Genomic DNA, 8,428 nt, shown 5'->3' with positions numbered 1-8,428 from the left:
ATTTTGTCCAGTGTTTTCTTCATTATGCCACTTGTTGGATTCTGATAAGTCAAAATCCAATATGAAATTGAGTGAAAATGGTTATTCTGCAGTGAACGGATACGTATATCTGTGGATGTAAGTAGGATAGTAAATGACTGTTGAATCAGATTCGAAGAATGTACATTGTAACTTATTAATGTGAAATCTAAATATTCCTCGGGTATTACCTACTCGTTAAAATATTTTCATCATTAACAGTTTGTACGAAAGAAGTTTCAATTACAATCTTTATGAATATATATATATATATATATATATATATATATATATATATATATATATATATATATATATATATATATATATATATATATATATATATTCTTCAGAGGTAATTATGGATTTAATGAGTCAATATGATATTAAACTCATTTGATTTTCGGTTTGAGCTAGAATAAATAATCTCTAAAACTTTTAGAAACCACATATTATTCGCAGAATATTTCTTCAATGAAGTTATGAATTAATACTTCATCGTTCATTGTTGTTGGTACTCCTTGGTATCTATGGTGCATATGACGTTGATGTTCGTGTGACAGATTGTGAAGTTAAGGTTTGCGATGCGGTTGTTGTTGGTGGTGGTAATGGTACTGTTGGCGTTGATTATGGTGGTACTGGTTATGCACCTGCTGGTGTTTGTAACCTTTGCAACATATTCTCCAAAGCTACTACCCGAGTGTGAAGCTCGTTGACTTCTTCTATTACACCGGGGTGATTGTTGGTTTGGACGAGCAGATAAATATGATCTAGAATTTGGTATAGTATATAATCGTGACGATATACTCTGGAAATGAGAGAGAAAATAGTGTTTCGGACAGGTTCACCGGTAAGTGCTTCAGGTTCTTCGCCAAGAGGGCAATGTGGTGGATGAAAAGGATCACCTTCTTCTTGTCTCCAATGATTGAGGAGGCTACGAACCCAGCCCCAATTCATCCAGAATAGATGATGGCTAATCATTTGATCCATTCCGGTTACACTGCTTTCGGAGCTCGAGTGAAAATCCATATCGGAATAGTTATCGGAATCCGACGAACTTGAACTGGTTCCAGAATTCATCTTGCACGGTTAGGTAAAGGATTTTATGAAATGATTTTCGGATATCGGATGATATTCTAATTACATAGAATATCTATGTATAGTACAGAAGATCCCGTAGATTACGGAGGAAATTAAGAAAACGTGTCAGATAAAGTCTACAGTAACAGATACGCTAAGATTTGAATTTTGTCTCTACACTATTCATGTAATCAATGCAATAAGAAGTGTCTAGACTAAGAATAATAAGCAGGTAATTTCCTAAGGATGATAAGTAGATGATTTTCGACACGAAATGATAAGCAAAACTTTTGACATGCAGACACGGTCGAAGTCCAGACCCACTAATGCATCTAAACAACTATTAGTTAGACACACTAATGCAAGACCTGGTTCGCTAAGACCACCACTCTGATACCAACTGAAAGGACCCGTTCATATACATTATAAATGATTCACAATAGTTGATTACATCGTGAGGTATTTGACCTCTATATGATACATTTTACAAACATTACATTCGTTTTCAAAAGACAACCATTCATTACTTTGAAAGTTGACAGGTACGCACACCGTTTCAAAATATCCAGACAATAAATGACCTAATCTGTCATTTACTTAATAATAATCTTTATTGAACTCAACGACTTGAATGCAACGTCTTTTGAAATATGCCATGAATGACTCCAAGTAATATCTCTAAAATGAGCAAATGCACAGCGGAAGATTTCTTTCAAACCTGAGAATAAACATGCTTTCAAGTGTCAACCAAAAGGTTGGTGAGTTCATTAGTTTATCGTAAACAATCATTTCCATAATTTTAATAGACCACAAGATTTCATTTATTCAATAATCATATACTCGCAAGTGTTTAAATTTCATTTGTATGGATTGAACACCTTGTAACCGACATTAACAAAATGCATCTAGAAGATCCCCATATATAATCATCGAAGTACTAAAGCAGTTCAAATTCTCTGACTGGGGCGTGTCACGGCGCATAAATCTATCTTTAGGATTCGCGTCAATTGGTGGCAATTATAATAAACACCAATTCTTAGGCTACCAAGTTCAACAAGAGCGATATCCGGTATAACAATTCAACTATAGAATGTAGTTTCGATTACTTGTGTCTATTTCGTAAAACATTTATAAAAGCAGCGCATGTATTCTCAGTCCCAAAAATATATATTGCAAAAACATTTAAAAAGGGAGCAAATGAAACTCACAATACTGTATTTTGTAGTAATTATACATATGACGGCACTGAACAAGTGCAGGGTTGGCCTCAGATTCACGAACCTATATCATGTATATGTATTAACACCAAATAGTAAACGAACAAGTTTATATATATTATTATTAATAATATACTTGTTATTTTATACGTTATATAGATAAATTTATGTTTAATCTATACAATTTATATAACTAATACTTATCATATTAAATTTTAACATAGTAATTACTCATTAAAATATTATTTAATATAATACGTAATATTGATATTAATGTAGTTATGTTTTATGTCATAAATATATTTTTATATAGAAAATCTTTATTGGATATATTAATAATACTAGTTATGATAATAAAAAAACATGATAATTCTAATAATAATAATAATAATAATAATAATAATAATAATAATAATAATAATAATAATAATAATAATAATAATGATAATTTTAATAATAAAAATAATAATTTTTAATAAAAATGTAAATTTCAATAAAAATACTAATTTTAATAAAAAGATAAATTTAAAAATAATGATACTTTTAGTAATAATTATAATAAAAATAATACTGATAATAATAATAACTATAATAATAATTTTACTACTAATGAGAATAATGATAATAGTATTACTAATAATGATAATGATATTCATAATAATAATGATAATAATAAAAATATTTATAATAATAATAATACTACTACTATTAACACTTAATGATATGACTTAATAATAACTAAAATAATAATAATAATAATAATAATAATAATAATAATAATAATAATAATAATAATAATAATAATAATAATAATAATAATAATAATAATAATAATAATAATAATAATAATAATAACTACCTTTGAAGCTTTTCACAAAAACAAATGCCTCAGACAAGGATCGAACACGCGACCTCTAAGTTACCCGCTAACAATCTAAACCACTCCGCTATTACTTCATATGTGATCTAATACCCAACTAGATATCTCATCTCAAGTTATTTCCATTTCGGCCCAGCAAGAAACCGGCGGCCCAACTGACTAACCACACGACCCAATTAGTAAATCAACATGGTAGCCCAACTAGCTGCACAGCACATGTTATTGTTTTTTAAAAAAAACATATGTCCGGTGTGACGACTCAGAAATTTCCGATCAAATTTAAACTTTAATCTTTATATGATTTCGACATGATGAGCAAAGTCTGTTAAACCGTGTTTCAAAATTTTTGAATAGTTTACATGGATTCAGTTAACCTTTGGCAATACCCGACGATTCACGAACAATGGTGTGTAATTAATATGTAGTATATATATCTATATATAATATGATATGTATAAGTTATTATATCATTGTTATTGATATTATTATTATCATAAATAATATTAATGGAACTAATATTATTTAGTATCACCACAAATATTATTATTATCGTAGTTTTATGATTATTATTTTTATTACTCTTGTTAATATTATTGGTATTATTATTAAATTATCTAATTATTAATTACTAGAATTAATGATATTATTATCATTATTATTAATTTTATGATTATTATTTATAAACTTATTATTAGTATTAATATTATTATTAATACAAGGATATATTTATTAATACAGGTCGTATTCAGATACATATACATATACATATACATATACTGAATACAGTACGTACATGTTCAATTACATGTATAGATATATATATAACTACAACAAAAATATATATAAATATTGATAAAAACGTAATTATACTAAAGAAAGTCAAATTCAGTTTGCAATCCTTTTCGAACTTTATGTAAATTGATTTTCCTGTCTTCTGATCGTACCAATTAGAGATTCAATCACAGGAACAATCCAAATTCTGTTACCCATCGTGCTCATGCTTTATGTACTCTTAATTCTTTCATCTGTCTTCATCTCTTGCTCAAATATCCTGTCGACACCAATTTGATTACAAAACAAACGAGTGCTGCATGTTATTTACATAATCATTTAACTTCCTAATCTCCATATCTTGGTAATAAAACTTCAACACCCTCGTCGCCACCATATTCAACCTTCACAATCATCATTGAACCACCTTTTGAATCACAACAATCACCACTACCATATCGAACCCACTTAATTTTTGGCAAGGACTCAAGTAATCAATCATTGACCTTGTCATTCTCTTGTTTCTTCATAACCCACCACCGGTTAACTTATACTGGCCACCTTCACTACTCAACCCATATCCGCCATCTTAACCGTCGCCACCATCCCTCACCATTCTATCACCATAAACCATCAACTTCCTAAAAAATTTCATTTCCTTTCGTTTATCAAACATGGACCACCTTGAGCATTAAACCCATCACCATCTTTCACTTTGATCGACCACCAAAATTCTATACTCCTGCTTGTAGTTGCTATACATTCCTATTCGGCGAACAGACAAAAAGGAACGGAACTCAGGAAACGATCATAATCGCTTGACTTACTCTTCTTCAACTGTGATTCCTAGTCACTGCTGCTACTGCAGTTTACTATCTGTTTCTGTAACAATGATGAGCAAAATTATGATGAAGGTAGTGAAGCCAGATGGCTATATATATATAAAAAAAATAGCTAAAAGATGATATATAAATAATAATTAGGCATGATACCTCCGTGATTTATAAATTATTTGATGGGAGGTCGACATATCAAAAAGGGTAGGGAAAAGGAAACTTACCTTTTGCAATACAATATAGATGGTATTTTTTTTCTTCTTTCTCAATGATTCTGATGATAGTGGGTGCCTTTTTGCTACACAAGATTTGAACACATATAATTGTTTAATATGATGTTGAGTTTTAATTTGATGATTGAACGTGTGAGGAGAATGGGACCAACGCAACCTCAAACTTAATTTGATACGAACTTCATCTGCTATCTCTATATTTTTTTTTTCATTTTGGATCGTGGACATCAGCTAGATTAATGCAGTCCGAGGATAAGCAAGCCCAACACATTTTTTTTAAACCCACATAAAACCTAAGTTTGGGCCGTTATTTGTTAGATGGGTCAAAAACTTTGTTGTGCCACATTTACATTAAACGGTGATCCAGCTGTTTTTCTTTTTCTGTTAGACTAAAACGATGACAAGGAAATGGTACGTGATGCATTATGTTATATGATGATGGTAGCGGTATAGTTGGTGATGATGTTACTATTTTATAACGGTAATGATTATAGAAAGATTGATGATGATGAACGGGGTCAAAGTAAGGTTAATGACGTAAGAAGATGTAGTGATTTGATGATGAAGATGATAAGAAATGATATAGGTTATGATGATGATGTTAGGATTATCATGATGAAGTCTAGATGATGATGATATGGTATATGTTTATGGTGATAAATTAAAAAGATGATCATATAAATGATTAAGATGATGATATTATAAGAATGATAATGATCGATGGGATTGATAATTAAATGATGATGATGGTCATGAGAAAGAAGATGATGGAGTTATGATTATGGCGTTCGATCATGATGACGATGATGGGTACCCGATGAGATAATGCTAATGAAACCACATGATGTTTATGGTATAACCTTTGTTAAAATTATTATTATTTTTATTAATCATTATTACTATTATTAATATTGTTATTATTATGGTATGATATAAAAACTGGATATGTTGTTGAAAATTGAATTCGATATGCTAAATATTAAAAGTATAGCTATAAAAAGATGATTAAGTTTATGAATACGATGAAAAATTAATATAGTAATACGATTATGAAAATTAAGATTAGTATATGTGATCACTAGAAATTTTAGAATTTTAAAGTAATGAAAATGATGATATTATGACTTTAGATATAAATTTTAAATTGATAATCATATGTAATATTAATATTATTATTAAAACTATCATTTTTATTATTATTAAAATCCTTAATATTATTATTACCATTATTATTAATATTATTGGTATTATTGTTACTATAATTTTTTTATCATTAACATTATTATTATTATTATTATTATTATTATTATTATTATTATTATTATTATTATAAAGTATTAAGTGTTATTATAAAAATTATTATTTTCATTATCATTATTATCATTTTATGAATATTAATATTATTTCTATGAAAATTACTATTACTATAAATTTTATGAATATTATTATTATTATTATTATTATTATTATTATTATAATTATTATCAGTATTATTATCATTATTATTAACATTAAAATAATTATTTTTAACATTATTTATCTAAAGTATACATAAAATAAATATAGTTAAATTATTAATGAAACATATAACTTACTAAAGTAACAATTAATAATAATATAAATAAATTGTTCGATTACGAATATGTGTATTAATATATATACCTGATATAGGTTCGTGAATCCGAGGCCAACCTGCATTGTTCAGTTCCGTCGTATGCATATTTTTACTACAAAATATCGTATTGTGAGTTTCATTACTCCCTTTTTAAATGCTTTTGCAATATATATTTCTGGGACTGAGAATACATGCGCTTTTATAAATGTTTGACGAAATAGACACAAGTAATTGAAACTACATTCTATGGTTGAATGATCGAAGATGAATATGCCCCTTTTGCTTGGTAGCCTAAGAATTAGTAAACCGATCTACTAATTGACGCGAATCCTAAAGATTGATCTATTTGGCCTAACAAACCTCATCCAAAGTACCGGATGCTTTAGTACTTCAATGTTGTTTTATCATGTCCGATGGATGTCCCGGAATGATAGGGGATATTCTTATATGCATCTTGTTAATGTCGCTTTCCAGGTGTTCAATCCATATGAATGATTTTTGTCTCTATGCATGGGACGTATATTTATGAGAAATGGAAATGAAAATCTTGTGGTCTATTAAAATGATGAAAATGATCGTTTATGATAAACTGATGAAATCACCAACCTTTTGGTTGACACTTTAAAGCATGTTTATTCTCAGGTGTTAAAGAAATCTTCCGCTGTGCATTTACTCATTTTAAAGATATTACTTGGAGTCATTCATGGCATATTTCAAAAGATGTTGCATTCAGGTCCTTGAGTTCAGTAAAGATTATGATTAAGTAAATGACAGATTAGATCATTTATAGATGGATATTATAAAATGGTATGCATGCTTGTCAACTTTCGATGTAATGAAAGTTTGTCTTTTAAAACGAATGCAATGTTTGTAAAATGTATCATATAGAGGTCAAATACCTTGCGATGTAATCACATGTTATTGTATTCGTTCTTATGGATTAGGACAGGTCTTTACATGTGGTATCAGAGAGGTGGTCTTAGCGAACCAGGTCTGCATTAGTGTGTCTAACTGATAGTCGTTAAGATACATTAGTGAGTCTGGACTTCGACCGTGTTTGCATGTCAAAAGTTTTGCTTATCATTTAGTGTCAAAAATTATTTGCTTATCATCCTTAAAGTATAGACACGTCTTACTGCCTCTATTGCATAGATAGTATATAGATAAATTCATATCTTAGCATATCTGTTATTGTTACCTTTGCCTGACAGCTTTCGTAGATTCATTCGTAACTTATGGGATTTTAGTATTATATATGTATATGTAAATTATGTATTGCAGGGTACTAATCTACATCCTATAATCTAATTCTTATCGAAAAATTCTTTACTAAATCGTACAAAATGGAGCTCGTCACTAGTTAAAGTTCTTCGGAACCCGACAGCTATTCCAACATGGATGTTCACCTAAGCTCCAGAAGCAATGTCACCAGAATGAATCAGCCATCCCCAATTCATCTGATGGGTTCGTAGCCTCCTTAATCATTGGATACAAGAAGAAGGCGATCCTTTCCATCCACCACATTGCCCTCTTGGCGAAGAACCTGAAGCACTTACCGGCGAACCTGTTCGAGACACCATTTTCTCTCTCATTTTCCGAATATCTCGCCACAATTATATTCTATCTAAAATTCTAAACCTTATTCATCTACTCATCCGAACCGACAATCATCTCGGAGTAATAGCAGAAGTCAACGAGCTTCGCGCCCGAGTTATAGCCTTGGAAAATATGGTGCAAAACGTACCAGCTTCAGCAACATCATCGGCACCAACAGTACC

This window comes from Rutidosis leptorrhynchoides, chromosome 5 (genome assembly GCF_046630445.1).
Source record: "Rutidosis leptorrhynchoides isolate AG116_Rl617_1_P2 chromosome 5, CSIRO_AGI_Rlap_v1, whole genome shotgun sequence".
Lineage (NCBI taxonomy): Eukaryota > Viridiplantae > Streptophyta > Magnoliopsida > Asterales > Asteraceae > Rutidosis > Rutidosis leptorrhynchoides.
The sequence above is the reverse complement of the archived record's forward strand: the minus strand, read 5'-3'. Positions refer to the sequence as shown.